We start from the raw sequence: 26730 nt of genomic DNA on the forward strand, positions 1-26730 counted from the left end.
GGCCCCCGCTTGCCACAACTGGAGAGAGCCCTCGCACAGAAACGAAGACCCAACACAGCCATAAATAAATAAATAAATAAATACATACATACATACATACATACATACATACATAAATAAAATTAAAAAAAAATACTTTTCAATAGTGATCAATAGCTAGATGGGAACGCTCAGCTACAGTTTGACAGTCAACATAGAAGAAGCAGAGATGAGGCACAAAGTTAGAATGAGGAAGTCTTGACATCATTTGGGTTTCTGGATGCAGTCATGCATAAACCCAGCTCCCCATTGTCCTCACAATTTTGTTGAATATACAAATATGTTACTCACACTTTTTTTGATTTTTGCTTGTTGTGTTTTCCCTTACTTAAGCTTAGACTAGATTTCTATCACTTGAATCAAATTTGTGTGTTGTTGTAAGCCACTAAGTTTGTGATAATTTGTTAGAGAAGCCATAGGCAACTCGTACACCTGCCCTCTCCCCATCTTCCCTCCCCTCCCTTCCTGGAGCAGCTGGATGTTCAGGTTGCTGCTCTCGAGTTTGTCAATCGTTAATGTGCGCTGTGGTGGAGATCTGGTCTATCACCTCTTCTGTAGGACCATACACAATACTGAACCAATTAAAAATGCAAAGAATGACCAGATCTTTGGGGTTACATGACGCAAATAATTCAGATGGATTTTCTTCATCAAATGACTTTTTTAATGAAGTAACTAATTTAATATTGAATTGAACTATAGTTAAAAATACTCTGTTATATGTTTGAAAGTTACTAAGAGAGTAAATCTTAAATGTTCTCACCAAAAAAAGGTCATTGTGTGAGGTGATGGAAGTGTTAACTAACCTTATGTGGTTATCATTTTGCAATATATACATGTATCACATCATCACATTGTACACCTTAAATTTACACAATGTTATACCAATTGTATCTCAATAAAATTGGAAGAAAATATGGCATTGACAAAATTGACCAGTTTTATATAAATCAGTACTTTTCTATTCAAAAGAATTGTTTTAAAATGTAGTTTATTTGTTTCTTACCAGATTAACAAAAATTATACTCACTGAAGCTGCCTATTTTTGCCTTGAATTCTGTGATTGCCCGCACTCCACCCCAGGTGTCCTGTGGATAGAATCTGAGGCCAGGTAGCTCGCTGGAGTCTTTGGGCTCCCCACCCCAGCTGTGAAAAGGAAAATTTCCCAGGAAGAGGGTGTGACAATGCTCATAAGGTGATTAGTGTTTCTTGCTTCAGAAACAGATGTGACCTAAAGAGGGTGGTGCCAGCCTCTTAGGCCAAACTCCTCCTGAATTGAGCAGGTGAAAACATGCCCCTACATGACGCAGCTGGAGGAACAAGGGAGCACCAACCAAAGCTCAGTTTTCCTTCCCAAACCTTGATATCAGGGAATGGATCACCTGAGGATAGTGAGCTCAGGGCAGGGATGAGACTTACCCAAGGTCACATGCTATGACTGTTGGCAGAGAATCCCATGGCTGTGCCCTTCACCCCAGGCTGCCTCTTATTTGTCAAATACTTATCAAGTACCAGCTGTGTGCAGGGTGCTGTGGTGCTCCGACTTGCTTTGTGCTCCTATCTCGTGCTCTGCCTTCTGCCCCGCTTGCCCATTTTGCCCCTTTCCCCTGGATCATTATCATTGGTCTTTCCAAACACTGCTCACACCACTCTTCTGGGGAGCTTTCCCTGAGCCCCTGCCTCCCAGGGCACAGCCCCAATTCAATGCCCTTTCTGGAAGCTCTAGAACACCCTATGGGTGTCTTTGTCATAGCACTTCTCACCCTGTATGATATGGAGGTGAGATGTTTCCTTGTTGTCTGCTTCCCCACTAGTCTCTGAGTTTTCAAAGGCATGGGCCTAGTTTTCTTTATCTCTGTATCCCCAGCATTCTCCACAATTCCAGGCACATAGCAGGAGCTATGTTTATTTTTGTTAGTAGTAGTATTGCTTTATTAATTGAATACTTACTATGTGCCAGGCATTGTGCTATGTTATTGTGCTATGATCATATGTCACCTCATTAATCATTACAATAACACTGTGAACTAGGTCTTATTATCCTCATTTTGCAGAGGAGAAAACCTGAGGCTCAGAATGGTTAAGTACCTTGCTCAAGATCATACTACTAGCAAGTGATAGAGCTTGGACTCATGCTCAGGTCTCTTGGACTCCAAAACTCTGTTCAGTAAATTATTAATAAAAACATTAATCAATGAATAAAAAGCACCATACTGGGCCTGTGGGAAACATACAGACAAATCAATATGTATTCTGTTTATGAAAAGGTTTATATCCTGTTAGGAGAGAAAACAGATACATAAATACCTAAGGTTTAAGGTCCATCCATCGCAGGGTCTTGAGGTGGGAGCAATTATTTCCATTGGGAATGGAGTATGGGGAGGCTTCTTGGGGTGAGAGGACATTTGAGCCAAGCCTTGTAGGAATGTAGTTTGGACAGGTGGAGGTGACAGGTGGGCAGTGGGCAGGATGGTCCTGCAAACTCAGTGGAGGAAATAGCATGACCAAATGCAGAAGCAGAAGGGAGATACTGGGAACAGCAACCAGTTGATTTGGGCTAGAGTTAGGGTCTGTGGGGAGGGGAGACTGAGGGGGATGGGAAGCTCTTAGCAAGTTAGCATCAGATGGTGATGGGCCTTGAACACCAGGTCAAGGCTTTTGGATTTTCTTTGGCAGGAAGGGGGAGCCCCTGACAATTTTTGGGTTAGAGTGACCTGGCACAACACCCAGGATGGACTGAAGGAAGGGGAGACTTGGAGGAGAGAGACCACAAGAGTCCATAGCAGCAATCTAGGGAGAGATGATGGTCTGGGAGGCTGCAGGGGAAGGGGTGAGGAAAACACTAGAAGAGGCATTTCAAAGGCTGACTCCATGGGTCCAGAAACTAGCTGAAGGGTGAAATGGGGCAGGCATCAAGGAGGCAACATGGGGAAAGAAGGTCCAAGTTTTGGTTCTAGCTGAGTCACGTGGCCTCACTGGGCCTCAGTGTCCCATTTGTGAAAGGTGGAGGATGAGTCATGCCATCTCTAGCAGACTTTCCAGAGCTCACAGTCAAGCCAGATTTTGGAATTTCCAGATCTTTGAAAAAAGCTGAGAGATTTGCAACCTAGGTGAGCAGATTTGGAAATGCAGACCAGTTATCTTCCTGGGGGTGGTAAGCCAGCTTTGGCAAGACTTCAGCTCTGGGCTCCTAGGTGAGGTAGCTGTGATGGCTTTGTGACACGTGTGTAATCAAGGAGCTGTGATAACAGAATTAGAAACTCTGCTCCCTTAAACATTTTTGCAGTGGGGGTATGTTGGCATGACTGAGGTTATCACCTAAATTGTGTACCTTCTGAGAGGGGAGTATGTGATTTATTGGCCTACAAGAGCACCAAACTCATTATGTGATAAGGTTCAATGTATGGGCCCTGCTAAAAGTCATAGAGAAAGAGCCAAGTGTGCTGAGCTGAGCAGAACTCCTGGGAATCTCCCGTCTGTCCTTCCATCCACAGGCCATCTAGACTTTGGGCCCCAGTTAGAAGCTAAGTCTGGCTTATTTGGAAATATGGGAAGAGGGGGTCAGTAGCAAGATGCCAGAGAGGATGAAGGGAGCCCATGGACTGAAGGAAAATGTCTATTCAGGTCTTCTGCCCATTTTTAAATCAGGTTGTTTGTTTTTATTGATGTTGAGTTGTATGAGCTGTTTATATATTTTGGATATTAACCCCTTATTGTCATATTGTTTGAAAATATTTTCTCCCATTCAGTAGGTTTCCTTTGCAGTGTAAAAGCTTTTAAGTTTAATTAGGTCCCATTTGTTTATTTTTGCTTTTATTTTCTTTGCTTAGGAGACAGATCCAAAAAAATATTGCTACGATTTATGTCAGAGTGTTCCTCTAGGAGTTCTGTGGTTTCCAGTCTTACATTTAGGTCTTTAATCCATTTTGAGTTTATTTTTGTATATGGTGTTAGAGAATGTTCTAATTTCATTCTTTTACATGTAGCTGTCCAGTTTTCCTAGCACCACTTATTGAAGAGACTGTCTTTTCTCCATTGTATGTTCTTGCCTCCTTTGTCATAGATTAATTGGCCGTAAGTGCATGGGTTTATTTCTGGGCTCTCTATTCTGTTCCATTGATGTATGTGTCTGTTTTTGTGCCAGTACCATACTGTTTTGATTACTGTAGTTTTGTAGTATAGTCTGAAGTCAGGGAGGGTGATTCCTCCAACTCTGTTCTTCTTTCTCAAGATTGTTTTTGCTATTTAGTGTCTCTTGTGTTTCCATACAAATTTTAAAATTATTTATTCTAGTTCTGTGAAAAATGGCATTGATAGGATTGCATTGAATTTGTAGATTGCCTTGGGTAGTACAATCATTTTTAACAATATTATTTCTTTCAATCCAAGAACATGGTATATCTTTCCATTTGTTTGTGTTGTCTTCAATTTCTTTCATCAGTGTCTTATGGTTTTCCAAGTACAGGTGTTTTACTTTCTTAGGTAGGTTTATTCCTAGGTATTTTATTCTTTTTGATGTGATGGTAAATGGGATTGGTTCCTTAATTTCTCTTTCTGATAGTTTGTTGTTAGTGTATAGAAATGTAACAGATTTATGTGTATTAATTTTGTATCCTGCAACTTTACCAATTCATTGATGAGTTCTAGTAGTTTTCTGGTGGCATCTTTAGGATCTTCTATGTATTGTAGCATGTCATCTGCAAACAGTGACAGTTTTACTTCTTCCTTTCCAATTTGGATTCCTTTCATTTCTTTTTCTTGTCTGATTGCTGTGGCTAAGACTTCCAATAATATGTTGAATAAAGGTGGTGAGAGTGGGCTTCCTTGTCTTGTTCCTGATCTTAGAGGAAATGCTTTCAGCTTTTCACCATTGAGTATGATGTTCCTGCTTTAATTTCTTTTGGGTATCCCAGAAGTGGAATTGCTGGATCATATTGTAATTCTATTTTTAATTTTTTTGAGGAACCACCATGCTATTTTCCATATTGGCTGCACTATTTTACAATTCTACCAGCAGTGCACAAGGGTTCTAATTTCTCCACATCCTCACCAACAATTTTTTTTATAATAGTCATTCTAATGGGTGTGAAAAGGTATCTTATTGTGGTTATAATTCACATTTCCCTAATGATTAGTGATATTAGCATCTTTTTGTATAATTATTAGAATTATTTTTAAAATTTGCCAATCTGGTACTTTCCACATTTCAGTTTGGGTCAGTTCAGTTTACTACAATTAAATTTTTTTTTTAAAGGTCAAGTCTTTTATTTATTTATTTATTTATTTTTGGCTGCGTTGGGTCTTTGTTGCTGCGCACGGGCTTTCCCCAGTTTTGGCAAACGGGGCCTATTCTTCTTTGCAGTGCATGGGCTTCTCATTGCGGTGGCTTCTCTTGTTGCAGAGCACGGGCTCTAGGCATGAGAGCTTCAGTAGTTGTGGCATGTGGGCTCAGTAGTTGTGGCTTGCAGGCCCTAGAGCGTAGATTCAGTAGTTGTGGTGCACGGGCTTAGTTGCTCCATGGCATGTGGGATCTTCCTGGACCAGGGCTTGAACCCGTGTCTCCTGCATTAGCAGGTGGATTCTTAACCACCGCACCACCAGGGAAGTCCACTACAATTAAATTTAACATTTTCACTTCCTTTCCTAGAGAGCTGTTGCTCTTGTAAAACATCTGGATACAACCCAGACGCCTATTTGTAAGGGAGTGGTTCAATTGATCATTGCTCATACAGACTATGGAATACAAGTGGACATTAAAAAAATAAGACAGTTATCAATTTACAAGACAGTTTTCCTCAGTATGTTATGTGAAAAAAGTTCTGTAGGGTTCCATATTCTAATTAATCTCCCATAGTAACATTTAGATTGTTTCTAGTTTTTCACTCTAATGGGTAAATATTTTTGTTCACCTGTGTGAGTATTTCTGCAGGATAGACACCTTGAAGTTGGAATTGCTGGGTCAGAGAATCCACATTTAAAATTTTTTTAGGTATTGCTAAATTACCATAAAAATTTACACTCCCACCAGCAATGTATGAGTGTGCCCATTTTTCTCTTACCCTTGGCAGCACTGGATATTATTCATCTTCTAGACATCTGACAATCTTTTTTTAAAAGTCAATAAATTTTTATTTAAGGAATCTCAGGACTTCCCTTGTGGTGCTATGGTTTAAGAAACCACCTGCCAATGCAGGGGACACGGGTTTGATCCCTGGTCCAGGAAGATCCCACATGCCATGGAGCAACTAAGCCCGTGCGCCACAACTACTGAAGCCTGCATGCTCTAGGGCCTGCGTGCCACAACTACTGAGGCCGCGTGCTACAACTACTGAAGCCCATGTGCCTAGAGCCCGTGCTCCGCAGCAAGAGAAGCTACCGCAATGAGAAGCCCACGCACCACAATGAAGAGTAGCCCCCACTCACCACAACTAGAGAAAGCCTGCGCGCAGCAACGAAGACCCAGCGCAGTCAAAAATAAAAAAAAAAAAGGAATTTCGCATGCTCTGATTCCTTCTACTGCCAATCACCTTAGTTCCTCCAATGTTTGAGTCATAATCTTCAAGACAGCCCTTTTAAAAAGAACTTCTGCTCAATCCACAGTTGCCATATCAGTCAATCCACAGCTTTTTTAGTTGACTTTCTTTGATGTCCAACTGGATATGAACATACTTCAGAAATTCCCCACCTGTAATCTTTGGGAGCCATTTTCTTCAAGTATTTTACTTTAGGGCCATGTTTAAGGTCAGAGTAGATGGATTTGCCTGGTTCTGAATTTTAGACAACCTCTGAACATGCATAAATTCAAATCATGTTCACTCCTAAGCTATCACAGCCTAGAATAGCGCAGATTGGTGGGATATGCCAATACCTAAGATAAAAGAAGTTTGACTGTTAGGTCTTTCATAGTTTAGCAGCTCTGTCTTATAGTTATTTCCCACAGATGTAACACATAATTTACTCACATAATTCTGTGAATAAAAACAAATCCACATATTTACTCTGTGAGGTGTTTCCAACAATGTAGGCTAATAGAAAAAGCCCCATTGGGAGAGACCTCAATGACATCTGACAATCTTGTAGGTGGAAAATGATCTTTTATTTTAATTTTTTCTTTGATTAACAAATTCTTACTCTTTCAATTGTGGCAGATGTCCTTGGGTGGAATAACGCTGGGAATTCTTTCATAAGAAATGACCCTGTGGATGAATTCATTAGAACCCCGGAGAGGGTTGACAACTAGCTGAGAGCAGGGCCTGAGGAGCCCAGAATTCACCTAGGGAAGAGTGCAGAACTGGGATTTGGGGCTTAGCTTGAGGAAGTCAGGCTTGGAGCCCCCAGAGGGATCTGAGGGCAGCCCGGGCAGCAGGAGCAGGCCCTGGCCTGAGAGAGGAGGGAGGGGAGCAAAAGTGCAGTGGGTGAGGGAGCACATGGAGCTAGGAACCAGGGGTCCAGGACTCTAGTCCCGATCCTGCCCCCTGAGTCCTGTAGGACTCACAAGTTCCTGTCCCTCTGAGCCACAGTGTGTCTGTCTGACAAGTGAGAGGTGGACTCTATGCTCTTCAGGTCCTATGACCATAGAGATGCTTCCAGTACCTGGCACAGGTGGCTGAGGCTGCTGCTTCTCAGTCTCAGTTTTCTCTCCTATAAAATGGAGACAGTGTCCCCAGCCATACCTCACTGAGTTCACAGGGCTGTTGTGAGGTGGTTGTGAGATGAGAGGTGGGAAAATGCACTGTGAACAGAAAAGAGCACTGCAAATATAAGGGCTTGTCTTTCCCCTTTTTTATTAGTTAATTTTATGAAGGTACACTTTATATACAATAAAATATACAGATTTTAAGTGTACAGTTTGGTGAGTTTTGACAAATGTTTACACCCATGTAACCATGATCTCAATCAAGAAATAGAACATTGCCAGTGCCCCAGAAAGTTTTCTCATGCCCCTCTGAAGCAAATCACCCCTCTCCTGTCCCATACAACTATGTTCTGTTTTCTCTCACCATAGAATAATAATTAGTTTTGCCTCTCCTAGAACTATGTACAAATGAAATAATACAGTATGTACTCTTTTATGTTCACCCTCTTTTCCCAGTTCAATGTCTATGAGATTCATCCATGTTGCACTGTGTAGTTTGTTCCTTTTTATTGATGAGTAGTATTCCATTGAATGGATATACCACAATTTGTTTATTGATTTACCTGTTACTGGATATTTGGGTTGCATCTAGTTTCTGGCTATTACAGGTAAACTGTTGTAAACATTTGTGTCTATGTCTTTTTGTGGATATATGTTGTCTTTGTCTGTTCCGGGCAGCTATAACAAAATACCACAGACTAGGTAGCTTATAAACAACAGAAATTTATTTCTCACAGTTCCAGAAGCTGGAAAGTCCAAGATCAATGTGGCAGCATATTCGAGTTTTGGTGAGGGCCCTCTTCCTGGTTCAGAGCTGGTGCCTTCTCACTGTGTCCTCACCTGGTGGAAGGAGATAAGCATCTCTCTGAGACCTCTTTTATAAGGGCACTAATCCCATTCATGAGTGCTTTACCCTCATGACCTAATCATCTCCCAAAGGCCCCACCTCCTAATACCATTACCTATGGGGTTTAGGACTCAACATATGAATTTTAATGAATTTTAGGGGGACACATTCAGACCATAGCATATGTTTTCATTTCTCTTGAGTAAATAGTTACAAGTGGAATTGCAGGGTCATAGGATAGGTGTAGGTTTAACTTCATAAGAAATTGTAAGGTTTATTTTGAACAATGTTTTTGGAGAAGAAGGCAGAGCATTGGATTGGGAGCACAGAGATCAGGCAATGACCATGGACAAATCACCCTTCCTCTTTGAGTCTCAGTTTCCATTATAGAACGAAGGGGTGGGTTGGATGCTCTTAACCCCTTTCAGCCTGAAGAGTCTATTATCTTACAGGTTGTGGAAATTGAAAACCCAACATATGCCTGATTCAGACATTAAAAGAACTGGCCCTCAAGGCCACTCACATCAGCAGCTCCCTGTGCCCAAGAAGGCACAAGCAGTCCTCCCATATCAGGGCTATGTGAGTGTAATCACAATGTTAATGACAGTTCTAATTTGAAGAGGCCTTTGCCCCAAAGAGCTCACACCTCTTTCACATGAAGCAACGACTTTGACTTGACTTTGGAGAATACCTAAGGAAGCTCTCACAAGGAGTGGAAGTGGGAAACAAGTGGGGAGTGACTCAGGATGAGTCAAAACAAGAGATTAAACTGGGAACTGTGATGATTGCTGGCTGGAGAGCAGAGCAAATGGACTTTGTGGTGGCCCTCCATTAAAAATGAGGCCTTATGGTTGGATCCGTGGCCTAAGCCCATATAAAAAAAAATCTGTTTCCTTCTCCACTTTTTTCAAACACAGCCCTGAACCATTTCCTCTCACCCATCAGCAATTTCAGTCTCACCAAGGATCAATTCCTTGTTCTACCTACCTGTCAGAACCAAATTAAAGCTGGAAGGTCGACCAGCAGGTCCTCCTCCAATCACAGAATCACTTGGAAGACAAACAGAGATTTCAGGATTTTGCATTTTGAAACATCACATTGGTTCTTTCTTTAAGTTTAGCCAATTTAGAATAGAAGGTTCTTCATCTCAGGCTTTTATTTTGTTCTTTGGGGTTGATATTTGTGTGTACGTCTATGTGGGTATATATTTGTGGGGATGTTTATATGTGTTTGTGTATATATGGTTTCATTTTTATACCTGTTCTATAATACTTTAATCAAAGTCAGCCTAAAACATTAGGCTAAGCCACAGGCCATTGATTGTTGCACCTTTGTCATTCAATGTAATGAGAATGACGCTCTTCTTTTCTTGCTTCCTGGTAGGATTTCCCAAACTTGGAAAAACCCTATTGAAGGGTTTGCCTAAAATCCTTAGAAAATCCCAGGGATCAGGGATACTTGACTAGGATTAGGTTCTTCCTCTTGCTCAGACAGAAGATCATTCTTTAGGGGAGGCTGTGCCTTAATTACTTTGTCTTAGCATTTTTGGTGTCTCAGCCAAAAGGACAAACGAATCATCATTTGGAAAAGTGTATGTGTGTGTGTATTAACAGTATTTATTTATAATGACTCTTAAATAATTGTTTGTGTGAATGAAGGATGAAGATAGTATTGGGAGATCTTTCATGGGTTGGGGGTGACTATGACCATTAGAAAGCATGTGTAGAAGAAGAAAGCTCTTTCTGGGAAGCCAGTTTTGTGGTTCACTTATCTTTACACTCGTAAGCATTGCCTGGGTAATCAAGTCCATTTCTCTCACTGTACTTTAATCCCAGGGTAGATAATAAAACCAAGCAGGAGCCTGCAGACCTGGGTTTCAGCCCTAGCTCTTCCACCAACAATCTGGGTGATCTTGACAAGGTCTGTTCATTCTCTGGGACTTCCTTTCTCATTATAAGGTCTTTCCCCATTAGATTGTGTACTCCTACATCTTTGCATCTTGCTGTCTACAGCACCTGAAACAGTGGCCGGCGTACATAGGACACTCAATATATATTTGTTGATCCAGTGAATACATTATGGAGTCAAGTTTGATGATCCCTGAGGTCCCCAAATACTTGAATATTCAGTGATCCTAGTGTAGTGTTCTTTCTTCTTCTTTCTCTCTTTCCCTCCCACCCTCCCTCCTTCTTACTATCCATTGATCTAATAAATAATACGTTCTCATGGTTCATATGTAAGCATATATGGAGAAAGTCTCCCAGTCATCCAAATATTTTCCCTGAAGGCAATAAATTTTGCCAGCTTCTTGTGTATCCAAGAGATTTAAAAATTGTACATGTAAGCAAATATATACCTATATTCTTCCCTTACCCCCTGATATTTTATACGAATTTTAGCATACTATATGTTGTTTTGTACACTTTGCTTTTTTAACCTAACAAAATATCTTTGAGATCACTACTACCTATCAATATACAAGAGCTTTTTAATTAATTTATTTATTTATTTTTGGCTGCGTTGGGTCTTCGTTGCTGCGTGCGGGCTTTCTCTAGTTGCAGTAAGCGGGGGCTACTCTTCGTTGCAGTGCGCAGGCTTCTCATTGCAGTGGCTTCTCTTGTCGAGCATGGGCTCTAGGCACACAGGCTTTGGTACTTGTGGCGCGCGGGCTCAGTAGTTGTGGCGCGCAGGCTCAGTAGTTGTGGCTCGCGGGCTCTAGACCGCAGGCTCCGTAGTTGTGGCTCACGGGCTTAGTTGCCTCACGGCATGTGGGATCTTACTGGACCAGGGATTGAACCTGTGTCGCTTGCATTGGCAGGCAGATTCTTAACCACTGTGCCACCAGGGAAGTCCCTCTTTTTTATTTTTAATGGCTGCATATTATTATTCCATTAAGTGGATAAACTATAATATATTTAACCAATCCTTTATGGATGAGGATTTAGGTTGCTTCTAATCTTTGTCCATTACAAATTGTGCTGCAATAAATAACTTAGAATGTAGGTCATTTGCCCTTATGTAAGCCTATCTGTAGCATAAATTCTTAGAAAAAAAATGTTAGGTCAAAGGGTATGTGAATATATAATTTTTAAATAGATTTTATTTTTTTAGAGCAGTTTTAGGTTCACAGCAAAATTGAGCTGGAAGTACAAAGTTACCATATCCCCTTCCCTCCATGCACAGCCTCTGTCACTGTCAACATTCTGCACCAGAATGGTACATTTGTTAGAATCAATTAACCTACATTGATACCTCATTATCATCCAAAGTCCATAGTTCACATTAGGGCTCACTCTTGGCATTGCACATTCTATGAGTTTTGATAAATAGATAATGTCATGTATCTACAACTAGAGTATCATACAGAATAATTTCACTGCCTTAAAAATTATCTGTGTTCTTCTATTCATCTCCCTTTGCTCTCTAAACCCTGACAATCACTGATCTTTTTACTGTTTCCATAGTTTTGCCTTTTCCAGAATGTCATATAGTTGGAATTACACAGTATATAGCCTTTTCAGATTGACTTCTTTTACTCATTAATATACATTTAACATTCCTCCATGTCTTTTCTTGGCTTGATAGAATATTTGTTTTTATCACTGAATAATATTCCATTGTTTGGATGTACCACTTACTAAAGGACATTTTGGTTGTTTCCAAGTTTTAGCAATCATGCTATAAATACCCATGTGCACGTTTGTGTGCAAACATGTTTTCAACTCCTTTGGGTAAATACCTAGGAGCACAGTTGCTGGATTGTATGGTAGGACTATATCTGGTTTTATAAGAAACTGCCAAACTATCATCCAAAGTGGGTGCACCAATTTACATTCTAACCGGCAATGAATGAGGGTTTCTGTTGTTCCACATTCTTGTCAGCATTTGGTGTTGTCAGTGTTTTGGATTTTGGTCATATTGTTAGGTGTGTTGTGGTATCTCATTGTTTGTTTGTTTTTTTTTTTTTTCTGCCCTGATGTGGGCCAGTTAGTTTTTTTTTTTTTTTTTTTGGTTGTTGTTGTGTTGTTTTTTTTAAAAAATTATTTATTTATTTATTTATTTATGGCTGTGTTGGGTCTTCGTTTCTGTGCGAGGGCTTTCTCTCTAGTGTGGCAAGTGGGGGCCACTCTTCATCACGGTGCACGGGCCTCTCACTATCACGGCCTCTCTTGTTGCAGAGCACAGGCTCCAGACGCGCAGGCTCAGTAGTTGTGGCTCACGGGCCCAGTTGCTCTGCAGCATGTGGGATCTTCCCAGACCAGGGCTCGAACCTGTGTCCCCTGCATTGGCAGGCGGATTCTCAACCACTGTGCCACCAGAGAAGCCCTATCTCATTGTTTTAATTTGCAGTTCTCCAATGACATATGATGTTGAGCATCTTTTCATATGCTTATTTGTATGTCAGAAGATATCTGTATATTTGAACAGGTGTCTGTTGAGACCTTTTGCCCATTTTCAAATCGAGTTGTTCATTTTCTTATTGTTAAGTTTTAAAAGTTCTTTGTATAGGTTTGGTTAACAGTTCTTTATCAGATGTGTCTTTTACAAATATCGTCTCCCAGTCTGTGACTTGTCTTCTCATTCTCTTGATATAATTTTGATAGATGTTCTCAAATTACTCTGTTAAAGTTGGTACCAATTTATACTTTCACCTGTAATGTATGAGAGTAAATGTTTCCTCTATGACTCAATGTATTATCAATTTATTTGTGATTTTTTTCCAGTCTGATAGGTAAAAAATAGTATCTTACTGTAGTTTTAATTTCCATGTACTTTATTAAAGAAAGACTGGGTATCTTTTAGTATGTTTATGTGCCATTTGTATTTTCTTTTTTTTTTAATTTTAATTTTTGGTTGCGTTGGGTCTTCGTTGTTGTACGCAGGCTTTCTCTAGTTGCAGTGAGCAGGGGCTACTCTTCATTGTGGTGCGTGGGCTTCTCATTGTGGTGGCTTCTCTTGTTGTGGAGCACGGACTCTAGGCATGCAGGCTTCAGTAGTTGTGGTACTTGGGCTCAGTAGTTGTGGCTCACGGGCTTTGCTGCTGTGTGGCATGTGGGATCTTTCTGCACCAGGGCTCGAACCCGTGTCCCCTGCATTGGCAGACAGATTTTTAACCCCTGCACCACCAGGGAAATCCTGTATTTTCTTTTATATGAACTGTTTGTATTTTTTGTTCATTTTTCTGTTAGGATTGGTTCTTACATTCCTGTGGATGGTGAGACTATGGATAAACAAATCCTGTGGGCCAGTTTAGAGTGGAGCTCAGTATTCTCAAAAATCTCCTCTCTATACTCTTCATTTTTGCCCAGTTCTTTGCATCTTGGATCCATTCACTGCCAGCATCATCTGTGGCTCAAGGTCCTGAATTTTCAGTGACTCTGTTTTTGCTGTTTTGACTGATGTTACGGTTGTTCCACATTTGATACTGAGTGTGAGTTTTACCCAACTTGAATACTCCCTTCTTTCCTAGGATTACCACTCTGGGAAATCCCATTCTTCTTAGACAGCAATACCTTAAGGTCTTGTAAATATATAATCCTTTTACTGATACATGCCAACTGTGATCATGAAATAGCACAGAGTTACTCATCTTTATAAGTATTTTGAAATTCCCTTTAACTCAATCCTACTGCCATTGTTACAATGGGGTCACTGTTATGTCACAGTGTCTCTGATGTCCGGTGTGTCATGCAGGTAGAAAGTGTGACATCCAGGACAGGAAACAGATCTAATTCAGTTTGGAGCTCTTTCACTTATCTATCAATCCATCTATCACCCATCAATCCACCCATCCATCCACTATTCATCCATCCATCCATCCGTCCATCCTTCCATCCATCCACCCATCCTGTGATTGCTCTTATTTCAAAGAGGATCCAAAAATACCTTCGCACCCATGTCCATAGCAGCATTAGTCACAATGGCTGAAAGGTGAAAGCAACCCAAATGTCCATTAGTGAATGAATGGATAAACAAAATGTGGTCTATTTACATAATGGAATGATTCAGCCTTAAAAGGAAGGATATTCTTTTTTAAACATCTTTATTGGAGTATAATTGCTTTACAATGGTGTGTTAGTTTCTGCTTCTGCTTTATAACAAAGTGAATCAGCTATATATATACATATATCCCCATATCTCCTCCCTCTTGCATCTCCCTCGCATTCTCACTATCCCAGCCCTCTAAGTGGTCACAAAGCACCGAGCTGATCTCCCTGTGCTATGCGGCTGCTTCCCACTAGCTATCTATTTTACATTTGGTAGTGTATGTAAGTCCATGCCACTCTCTCACTTCGTCCCAGCTTACCCTTCCCCCTCCCCATGTCCTCAAGTCCATTCTCTACGTCTGCGTCTTTACTCCTCTCCTGCCCCTAGTTCCTTCAGAACTTTTTTTTTTTAGATTCCATATATATGTGTTAGCATATGGTATTTGTTTTTCTCTTTCTGACTTACTTCACTCTGTATGACAGACTCATACAGAGTGAAGTAAGTCACTCATACAGAGTGAAGTAAGTCACTCATACAGAGTGAAGTTTTGGGTTGTAGTGTTTTCATTGTCATTTGTTTCTAGGTATTTTTTGATTTCCTCTTTGATTTCTTCAGTGATCTCTTGGTTATTAAGTAGTGTATTGTTTAGCCTCCATGTGTTTGTATTTTTTACAGATTTTTTTCCTGTAATTGATATCTAGTCTCATAGCGTGTGGTTGGAAAAGATACTTGATACGATTTCAATTTTCTTAAATTTACCAAGGCTTGATTTGTGACCCAAGATCTGATCTATCCTGGAGAATGTTCCATGAGCACTTGAGAAGAAAGTGTATTCTGTTGTTTTTGGATGCAGTGGTCTATAAATATCAATTAAGTCCATCTTGTTTAATGTATCATTTAAAGCTTGTGTTTCCTTATTTATTTTCATTTTGGATGATCTGTCCATTGGTGAAAGTGGGGTGTTAAAGTCCCCTACTATGATTGTGCTACTGTCGATTTCCCCTTTTATGGCTGCTAGCATTTGCCTTATGTGTTGAGGTGCTCCTATGTTGGGTGCATAAATATTTACAATTGTTATATCTTCTTCTTGGATTAATCCCTTCATCATTATGTAGTGTCCTTCTTTGTCTTGTAATAGTCTTTATTTTACAGTCTATTTTGTCTGATATGAGAATTGCTACTCCAGCTTTCTTCTCATTTCCATTTGCATGGAATATTTTTTCCATCCCCTCACTTTCAGTCTGTATGTGTCCCTGGGTCTGAAGTGGGTCTCTTGTAGACAGCATATATACGGGTCTTGTTTTTGTATCCATTCAGCCAGTCTATGTCTTTTGGTTGGAGCATTTAATTCTTTTACATTTAAGGTAGTTATTGATATGTATGTTCCTATTACCATTTTCTGAATTGTTTTGGGTTTGTTATTGTAGGTCTTTTCCTTCTCTTGTGTTTCCTGCCTAGAGAAATTCCTTTAGCATTTGTTGTAAAGCTGGTTTGGTGGTGCTGAATTCTCTTAGCTTTTGCTTGTCTGTAAAGGTTTTAATTTCTCCCTCGAATCTGAATGAGATCCTTGCTGGGTAGAGTAATCTTGGTTGTAGGTTTTTCCCTTTCATCACTTTAAATATGTCCTGCCACTCCCTTCTGGCTTGCAGAGTTTCTGCTGAAATATCAGCTGTTAACCTTATGGGGATTCCCTTGTATGTTATTTGTTGTTTTTCCCTTGCTGCTTTTAATATTTTTTCTTTGAATTTAATTTTTGATAGTTTGATTAATATGTGTCTTGGTATGTTTATCCTTGGATCCTGTATGGGACTCTCTGCACTTCCTGGACTTGATTAACTATTTCCTTTCCCATATTAGGGAAGTTTTCAACTATAATCTCTTCAAATATTTTCTCAGTCCCTTTCTTTTTCTCTTCTTCTTCTGGGACCCCTATAATTTGAATGTTGGTGCGTTTAATGTTGTCCCAGAAGTCTCTGAGACTGTCCTCAATTCTTTTCATTCTTTTTTCTTTATTCTGCTCTGCAGTAGTTATTTCCACTATTTTATGTTCCAGGTCACTTATCTGTTCTTCTGCCTCAGTTATTCTGCTATTGATTCCTTCTAGAGAATTTTTAATTTCACTTATTGTGTTGTTCATCATTGTTTGTTTGCTCTTTAGTTCTTCTACATCCTTGTTAAATGTTTCTTGTATTTTCTCCATTCTATTTCCAAGATTTTGGATCATCTTTACTATCATTACTCTGAATTCTTTTTCAGGTAGACTGCCTATTTCCTCTTCATTTGTTTGGTCTGATGGTTTTTTAACTTGCTCCTTCATCTGCTGTGTGTTTCTCATTTTGCTTAACTTACTGTGTTTGCGGTCTCCTTTTCACAGGCTGCAGGTTCATAGTTCCCGTTGTGTTTGGTGTCTGCCCCCAGAGGCCAAGGTTGGTTCAGTGGGTTGTGTAGGCTTCCTGGTGGAGGGGACTAGTGTTTGTGTTCTGGTGGATGAGGCTGGATCTTGTCTTTCTGGTGGGCAGGTCTGCATCTGGTGGTGTGTTTTGGGGTGTCTATGATTTTATTACAATTTTAGGCAACTTCTCTGCTAATGGGTGGGGTTGCATTCCTGTCTTGCTAGTTGCTTGGCATAGGGTGTCCAACACTGTAGCTTGCTGGTCATTGAGTGGAGCTGGGTCTTAGCGTTGAGATGGAGATCTCTGGAAGAGCTTTCGCTGTTTGATATTACGTGGAGCTGGGAGGTCTCTGGTGGACCAATGTCCTGAACTTGGTTCTCCCACCTCAGAGGCACAGGCTTGACACCTGGCCGGAGCACCCAGACTCTGTCAGCCACATGGCTCAGAAGAAAAGGGAGAAAGAAAGAAAGAAAAAAGGAAAGAAAGAAAGAAAGAAAGAAAGAAAGAGAAAGAAAGAAAGGGAAAGAGAGAGAGAGAGAAAAAAAGAAAGAAAGAAAAGAGAGAAAGAAAGAATAAAAGTTATTAAAATAAAAAATTAATATTAAAAATTAAAAAATTAAAAAGTAATAAAAAAAGGAAAAAAAGAAAAAGAAAGAAAGAAAGAAAGAAGCGAGCAACCAAACCAAAAAACAAATCCACCAATGACAACAAGTGCTTAAAAACTATACTAAAAAAAAAAAAAAAAAAAAAAAAAACCCAAAAAAAAGGACAGACAGAACCCTAGGACAAATGGTAAAAGCAAAGCTATAGAGACAAAATCACACAAAGAAGCATACACATACACACTCACAAAAAGAGAAAAAGGAAAAAAAATATACGGTTGCTCCCAAAGTCCACCACCTCGATTTTGGGATTATTCCTTGTCTATTCAGGCATTCCACAGATGCAGGGTATATCAAGTTGATTTGGAGGTTTAATCCGCTGCTCCTGAGTCTGCTGGGAGAGATTTCTCTTTCTCTTCTTTGTTCACACAGCTCCTGGGGCTCAGCTTTGGATTTGGCCCTGCCTCTCCGTGTAGGTCACCTGAGGGCATCTGTTTTTCACTCAGACAGGACTGGGTTAAAGTAGCAGCCGACTAGGGGGCTCTGGCTCACTCAGGACAGGGGGAGGGAGGGGTATGGAATGCGAGGTGAGCCTGTGGCGTCAGAGGCCGATGTGATGTTGCAACAGTCTGAGGCGCACCGTGTGTTCTCCCGGGGAAGTTGTCCCTGGATCACGGGACCCTGGCAGTGGCGGGCTGCACAGGCTCCCGGGAGGGGAGGTGTGGATAGTGACCTGTGCTTGCACACAGGCTTCTTGGTGGCTGCAGCAGCAGCCTTAGCATTTCATGCCTGTCTCTGGAGTCCACACTGATAGCCATGGCTTGTGCCCATCTCTGGAGCTCGTTTAGACAGTGCTCTGAATCCCCTCTCCTCGTGCATCCTGAAACAGTGGTCTCTTGCCTCTTAAGCAAGTCCAAACTTTTTCCCGGACTCCCTCCCAGCTAGCTGTGGTGCACTAGCCCCCTTCAGGCTGTGTTCACGCAGCCAACCCCAGTCCTCTCCCTGGGATCTGACCTCCAAAGCCGGAGCCTCAGCTCCCAGCCCCCACCTGCCCGGGTGGGTGAGCAGGCAAGCCTCTCAAGCTGGTGAGTGCTGGTCGGCACCGATCCTCTGTGCGGGAATCTCTCCGCTTTGTCCTCTGCACCCCTGTTGCTGTGCTCTCCTCCGTGGCTCCGAAGCTTCCCCCTCACCACCCCCTGTCTCCGCCAGTGAAGGGGCTTCCTAGTGTGTGGAACCTTTTCCTTCTTCACAGCTCCCTCCCAGAGGTGCAGGTCCCGTCCCTATTCTTTTGTCTCTGCTTTTTCTTTTTTCTTTTGCCCTACCCAGGTACGTGGGGAGTTTCTTGCCTTTTGGGAGGTCTGAGGTCTTCTGCCAGCATTCAGTAGGTGTTCTGTAGGAGTTGTTCCACATGTAGATGTATTTCTGATGTATTTGTGGGGAGGAAGGTGATCTCCACGTCTTACTCTTCCACCATCTTGAAGGTCTCCAGGGAGTGTTCTAATTTCATTCTTTTACATGTAGCTGTCCAGTTTTCCCAGCACCACTTATTGAAGGGGCTGTCTTTTCTCCATTGTATATTCTTGCCTCCTTTATCAAAAATAAGGTGACCATATGTGCGTGGGTTTATCTCTGGGCTTTCTATCCGGTTCCATTGATCTATATTTCTGTTTTTGTGCCAGTACCATACTGTCTTGACTACTGTAGCTTTGTAGTATAGTCTGAAGTCCAGGAGCCCGATTCCTCCAGCTCTGTTTTTCTTTCTCAAGATTGCTTGGCTATTCGGGGTCTTTTGTGTTTCCATACAAATTGTGAAATTTTTTGTTCTAGTTCTGTGAAAAATGCCATTGGTAGTTTGATAGAGATTGCATTGAATCTATAGATTGCTTTGGGTAGTATAGTCATTTTCACAATATTGATTTTTCCAGTCCAAGAACATGGTATATCTCTCCATCTGTTTGTATCATCTTTAATTTCTTTCATCAGTGTCTTATAGTTTTCTGCATACAGGTCTTTTGTCTCCTGAGGTAGGCTTATTCCTAGGTATTTTATTCTTTTTGTTGCAATGGTAAATAGGAGTGTTTCCTTAATTTCTCTTTCAGATTATTCATCATTAGTGGATAGGAATGCAAGAGATTTCTGTGCATTAGTTTTGTATCCTGTTACTTTACCAAATTAATTGATTAGCTCTAGTAGTTTTCTGGTAGCATCTTTAGGATTCTCTATGTATAGTATCATGTCATCTGCAAACAGTGACAGCTTTACTTCTTCTTTTCCGATTTGGATTCTTTTTATTTCTTTTCCTTCTCTGATTGCCAGGGCTAAAACTTCCAAAACTATGTTGAATAATAGTGGTGAGAGTGGACAACCTTTTCTTGTTCCTGATCTTAGAGGAATTGGTTTCAGTTTTTCACCATTGAGAACAATGTTGGCTGTGGGTTTGTCATATATGGCCTTTATTATGTTGAGGTAAGTTCCCTCTATGCCTACTTTCTAGAGGGTTTTTATCATAAACGGGTGTTGAATTTTGTTGACAGCTTTTTCTGCATCTATTGAGATGATCATATGGTTTTTCTCCTTCAATTTGTTAATATGGTGTATCACATTGATTGATTCGCATATATTGAAGAATCCTTGCATTCCTGGGATAAACCCCACTTGATCATGGTGTATGATCCTTTTAATGTGCTGTTGGATTCTGTTTGCTAGTATTTTGTTGAGGATTTTTGGATCTATGTTCATCAGTGATATTGGCCTGTAGTTTTCTTTCTTTGTGACATCTTTGTCTGGTTTTGGTATCAGGGTGATGGTGGCCTTGTAGAATAAGTTTGCTCATTTTGGAAGAGTTTGAGAAGGGCAGGTGTTAGCTCTTCTCTAAATATTTGACAGAATTCACCTGTGAAGCCATCTGGTCCTGGGCTGTTGTTTGTTGGAAGATTTTTAATCACAGTCTCAACTTCAGTGCTTGTGATTGGTCTGTTTATATTTTCTATTTCTTCCTGGTTCAGTTTCAGAAGGTTGTGTTTTTCTAAGAATTTGTCCATTTCTTCCAGGTTGCCCATTTTATTGGCATATAGTTGCTTGTAGTAATCTCTCATGATGCTTTGTATTTCTGCAGTGTCAGTTGTTACTTCTCCTTTTTCATTTCTAATTTGATTTGAGTCTTCTCCCTTTTTTTCTTGATGAGTTCTGCCCATTTTTGGATTGGGTTGTTTGTTTTTTGGATATTGAGCTGCATGAGCTGCTTGTAAATTTTGGAGATTAGTCCTTCGTCAGTTGCTTCATTTGCAAACATTTTCTCCCATTCTGAGCGTTGTCTTTTCGTCTTGTTTATGTTTTCCTTTGCTGTGCAAAAGCTTTTAAGTTTCATTAGGTACCATTTGTTTATTTATGTTTTTATTTCCATTTCTCTAGGAGGTGGGTCAAAAAGGATCTTGCTGTGATTTATGTCATGGAATGTTCTGCCTATGATTTCCTCTAAGAGTTTTATAGTGTCTGGCCTTACATTTAGGTCTTTAGGAAGGCAATTCTGACACATGTGAACCATGAGGACATTATGCTAGGTGAAATAAGCTAGTCACGAAAGGACAAATACTATATGATTCCACTTATATGCGGTACCTAGAGTAGTCAAGGTCTTAGATACAGAAAGTAGAATGTTGGTTGCCAGGAGCTGGGTGGGGGTGCGAGGATGGGGAGTTACTGTTTAATAGGTACAGAGTTTCAGTTTTGCAAGATGAAAGGAGTTCTGTGGATGGGTGATGGTGATGGTAGCACAATAATGTAAATGTACTTAATGGAACTGAACTGTACACTTAGCAACGGTTAAGATGTAACTTATGTTCTGTGTATTTTAGCACAATTAAAAAGAAAAACCTATAGTAAGATTTGTTTAGTTAACAGATATTTATTGAGCTCTATAGCTTCCAGGCCATGTGTGCTAGACACAGGAGATAGAACCTGAACAAGAAAGATATAGTCTCTGCTCTCACAGAGAGGAAGAGAGGCAAAAAATAAGTAAACAAGGAAATCAACAAGATATTTATATTTTGTTATGAGCACTATGAAATTCTTGAACTGGGGTGGGGTGGGGCTGTTTTAGTTAAGATGGTCAGAGAAGGTGGTAGTTCTTATTCTTTTTCTGAGTCACTGATCTTCTGAGAATCTGATGAAAGCTATGGGTCCTCTCTCCAAGAAAACACTAACCTGATCACAATTGTGTATACAATTTAAGGGAGTCCATGGATGTTCAAAACCCAACTCTGAGGGGTCCATGAATCTAAGGTCAGGAACACCTGCTTTACTGGTTCCCCAGTGTTCTATAGGATAAATTCCAGGATGCTTAGTATGCCACACAAGGTCCCCTGTGGTCCAATTCCTGTCCACATCTCTGGCCTTATCTCCGACTGTTCTGCACAGCCAGGTAGACCACAAGCACTCACTGTTCCCTGAATATGCATACTGTGTTCTCTCACATCTTAAAATCTTTCCCCAACTGCGTTGCCTCAGGAAAACCTACTTATCCCTGAAGACTCAGTGCAAATATCCCCTCTTAATGATTATTTCTTTTGCTCCGCTCCCTACATCTTTTAGTGAGACCAAATCAAGCGTGTTTTACCTCACCTTGCCTCACCATCTATCATGTTATAATTTTTTGTATTCATTATTTTAATTCATTTATTTGCCCAGCTAATATTTATTGAGCATTTACTATATCTCAGCCCCAGTCCTAGGCACAGTAATGGCCAAGAGATACTGGGGCTACCCTCATGAAGTGTATAGTCTAGTGGGAACTGTAGACAGTAAATATATAGTTATACAACTAAAAGTCAATTGAAAATTGAGACAGGGACAGGAAGGACAAGAGTATGGCTTGAGAACAGGGTTCTCAGAGAGCTTTTAGGCTAAGCGTGGGGTGCAGGTCAAGAAGACTCTTGGAAGAAATTTAAGCTGAGATTAAAGAATTATGAGAGTTATCCAGGTGAAGAGCAGGGGAGAAAGTGTCCTTGCATAGGGAACAGCACATGCATATCAGATGTAAACTTCCCTTAATGGACTGGGAGGGCCCCCAGGCAGAATTTGTCTTTTTTTTTTTGGCTAGTATTTTCTTCTCCCCCCCTCACTTCATTGAGGCATAATTGACAAAATTGTATATATTTAAGGTGTACAATGTGATGATTTGATATACAGATACATTGTAAAATGATTACCATGATCAAATTAACACATTAATCACCTCACATAGTTACCATTTTTTAATACCCCCAAAATATAAGGAACTCAAACAATATATGAGGAGCCAAGTACATGAAAATGTGCTCAACATCACTAATCATCAGACAAATGCAAATCAAAACCACTATGAAATATCATCTCACACTTCTTAGAATGACTGTCATCAAAAAGACAAGACAACAACTGTTGGCAAGGATGTGGAGTTGGTGGGAGTGTAAATTGGTACAACCATCATGGAAAACAGTATGGAAGATCCTCAAAAATTAAAAATAGAATACTATATGATCCAGCAATCCCACTTCTGGGTATATATTCTAAGGAAATGAAATCTGTATCTCAAAGAGATATCTATACTCCCATGTTCATTGCAAAGATTGTATCCTATTCAAGTTTGTAGCCCCCAGTACCTGCTGTAGAATGGATACTCTGAATGAATGGATGAAGTTTCTCAATGTACAATTATCAGGACTAGCCATTAGATGGGAGAGAGTATTCTTTTGATGGTGAAATAAATTCACCTTTTCATTCTGCTCAAATGACTTGTTGAACAAATGAATGAAACTAATGAAACTTAGGATCAGCCAACAGGTTGGGGGGAAATAATCTGCGTGGGGAATTAAATTTTTATCTCCAGACCTAGTGCCTTGTGCATGGGTTTTTAAAAAATTGAGGTGTATATATGTTCATGCCACTCTCTCACTTTGTCCCAGGTTACCCTTCCACCTCCCCGTGTCCTCAAGTCCATTCTCTAGTAGGTCTGCATCTTTATTCCCATTTATTTATTTATTTTTTTAGATCGTAAAACCGATAGCTAGTGGGAAGCAGCTGCATAGCACAGGGAGATCAGCTCGGTGCTTTGTGACCATCTAGAGGGGTGAGATAGGGAGGGTGGGAGGGAGGGAGATGCAAGAGGGAAGAGATATGGGGATACATGTATATGTATAGCTCATTCACTTTGTTATAAAGCAGAAACTTTATTGTAAAGCAATTATACTCCAATAAAGATGTTAAAAAAAATTGAGGTGAAATTTATATAACATAAAATTAACCATTTTAAAGTGAAAAATTCAGTGTAATCGAGTGCATGCAGCTGCCACCTCTATCTGGTTCCAAAATGTTTTCATCCCCCCAAAAGGAAACTCTATGCCACTGAGCACATGTATGTGTTTTAAGCTTCTAAAAGGCAGGGACTACACGTGTCTTGCTCACTTTGTACCCCTGATGCCTAGACAAATGCACAACTGGTATTTGTTGAATATATAAATGACTTGCCATCCTCATTGTAACCTTTGTGGGTCTTTCAGTTGCCCAAGGACTTTTGAGCCTGGTTTTTGTGTTCCTGGAATCCTGGTCTCAGTGGCCAGTGGATGGATGGGTGGCTATTGGCTGTGTGTGGGGTAAGGTTCACAGGTGAGAGCTCTGGTGAGTTCCTCAGGCAATGCCTTTGGCTACCTCCTGCCAGGAACTGCTTCTCTGTCTCATCTTACAGAGGGAGCTGGAATACATGGGTGATAGTCACACTGAGGTGTGGCTCTCAGAGAGCTGACTTCTCCAGGGCCTTTTAACTCTGCTACTCTACCTGCTGTCTTCCTAGGCTCTGGGTTTTCAGAAAACCAGAGGGGGTGACAGAAGATAGTGCCTGTAACACTGCTGACTTTTGCCTGCATCTGTTACAATTAACGACTCACGGGTATGCCTCACACCAACAGGCAGCTGGGACCGAGTGCCAAGCCAGGGGTGAGGTGGGGGGAGGAAAGAGGGAGGCCTACTGAGGAGTAGGCTTGGAATCAGGGCTAAGGCTTCACCTCCCTTTTCTTAGTCCTCTTCTCTTCCTGCTCTCTGCACTTGGGGTTAGAATATGGGTGGTATTAGACCCATGTGGGTCTAATACCATAGCCCAAGGGGTTGAGCACCAGCTTGACTTTTTACCAACTTGGGCAGGATACTATGAGTGTCAGTGCTCTCATCTATAAAATCCAGATAACAATAGGGTCATTGTGAAGACGAAAGTTGTATCACTTGTCCCAACACACAGTATCAGTTATCTTTTTTGTATCTGTCTTCTGCTCCTTGTATGTTTTCTCATTTATCTTAGATATTATTATCTCCATTTTGTAAGTGAGGATACAGAGGTCTCCCAAATTAGATAACTTGTCCTGAGGTTACTGAGCTAATAAGAGGAGGAGCCAGAATTTCCACCCAGTGCACTTCCCACATTTCTTTAGAGCTGTCAACTTCTTTGGGTGAAGAGCATCCAGGGAGAGGTGAGATGTTTTATGAGCAATGGTCATGTTCCCCCTTTCCACTTTTAGAAATGGTGTTGAGCAATAGAAAATGTCACCCCTGGGGCCAGCAGATGTAGTGGGGCGGATGAGACCTAGGATGAAGTGCCACTTACATGCTTCTGACATGCAGCTGTCAAGGGCTTATTGTCCCCAGTTTGTAAATGGAGACAGAGATTCAGGGAGCTTCAGGGCCCAGGCTAGAGTCACAGAATTGGCACTGGGATTCTTTTTAAGGGAACAGCTGGTTAAATTCTGCTAATTTGACAGGTGAGGTAATAGTCTCTGAGAGGGAAGTGACTTGGCTAAGGCCACCTGGCAGAGGAAGCAGCACCTGAACCCAGGCCTCCTGACTCCTGGCCATGCACTGTTCCTGTTGCCCCAGGCTGAGGAACAGGGTTGAGGCAGTGCCCTGTGAAGAGCTCTGGGAAAGATAGGCTATGGCATCTTGCAGCATCTTGCCCCACAGCTACTCCCTAAAACCTGCCTGGGATTTGGGATCTAGAGGAAAGAACTATAGATCACTGCTAAGCAACTTGGGTTCTGGTCCCGGCCCAAAGCTGGCATGTATGGTGGGCACTAGCAAGCCTCTGTTAGATCAGATTGGAGCCTCACTGTAGAGGTGATTCTCAGATGACATAAGGTGCTTACCCAAGGTCACCCAGCATGACAGAGACCTAGCCAGGGCTCAGATGCTGGGATGGAGCCCCCCCAGGGGTCAACCCCCTGTTGACTTTAGCTTTAGAGTGAGGGTCAGGAGCACTTTGTCTCTTTCAGCTTTCCATTCTTCCCTTACTACCCCCAGGCCCAGACATTAGCTTGGGAGAGAAGGGTGGGCAGCCTGAGGCCAACTCACTGGTTCCCTTTCCTGGCCCTTCTATTCATTCTCACCTCTTCTCCTGGCAGCTTTTTAGCTTTTACCCCTGGGCCTGGACTTACCCCTCCAGTAGCTCTTTCCTCTCCTCCCTGCCCTTACCAAAGCAGCTTCAATCCTGCTTCCTCTTATTACCAAACTAAACTTGGGTCTGCTTGTCCAACTCAGCAAAACCAATCTACTCATCAGGTTGTGGTGAAGAAAAGTACAGCATTTGTTTGCAGGGTGCCAACCAAAGAGAACGGGCAGCTATTGCTCAAGAGACCTGGACTGCCCAGTGGCTTTCAGGCAAGAGTTTTTAAAGGCAACACTGGAATGAGGGTTGTAGGGTGTGTGGTGATCCCATGAGGGATCAGCTCATGGACATTTTTCTGATTGGTTGGTGGTGAGGTAACAGGGTGATATTTTAGGAATCTTAACCATCAACCTTCTGGTTCCAACCAGTCTGGGGTCTACATGCTTGTGGTCAGCATGTAGTCACCATCCTCCACCAGCTGGGGGATCTTAGTTTCCGCAGAACAACTCAAAGATATGCATCAGATTGTTATCTGTATCCCTTCAGGAGGAACTAGGAGTCCTGTTACTCTCTTGTTCTAATCATTAACTGCTTAAGTCTGCTCTTTGGAACTTGAGGAAGACCAAACAAGAAGTGGTGGACATGGAGGGGCTTGTACATAGGAAGGCCCTGCAGGGTCCTGCTTGGTTTCAGTTCCTCCTTTTCTTTGATACTCCTCAATCCTTAGGGGAAGAGGGGTGGGACAAGAAAGGGAATAAAGTTTTGGATAGAAAAGTTAATCATAAACTTGGCAGGGAAACTCAGTTTTAAGGGGACTCAGT

The 26730-nt window shown here is 41.3% G+C and overlaps 1 pseudogene; it reads right to left on the bottom strand.

Annotated features, from left to right (window-relative positions):
* Window positions 1–6953: 6953 nt before the first annotated feature.
* LOC114236373 (small nucleolar RNA SNORA18) lies at window positions 6954–7099 on the bottom strand (annotated as a pseudogene).
* Between the last annotated feature and the right edge of the window lie 19631 nt (window positions 7100–26730).

This window comes from Balaenoptera acutorostrata, chromosome 13 (genome assembly GCF_949987535.1).
Source record: "Balaenoptera acutorostrata chromosome 13, mBalAcu1.1, whole genome shotgun sequence".
NCBI classification, from domain to species: Eukaryota; Metazoa; Chordata; class Mammalia; order Artiodactyla; family Balaenopteridae; genus Balaenoptera; species Balaenoptera acutorostrata.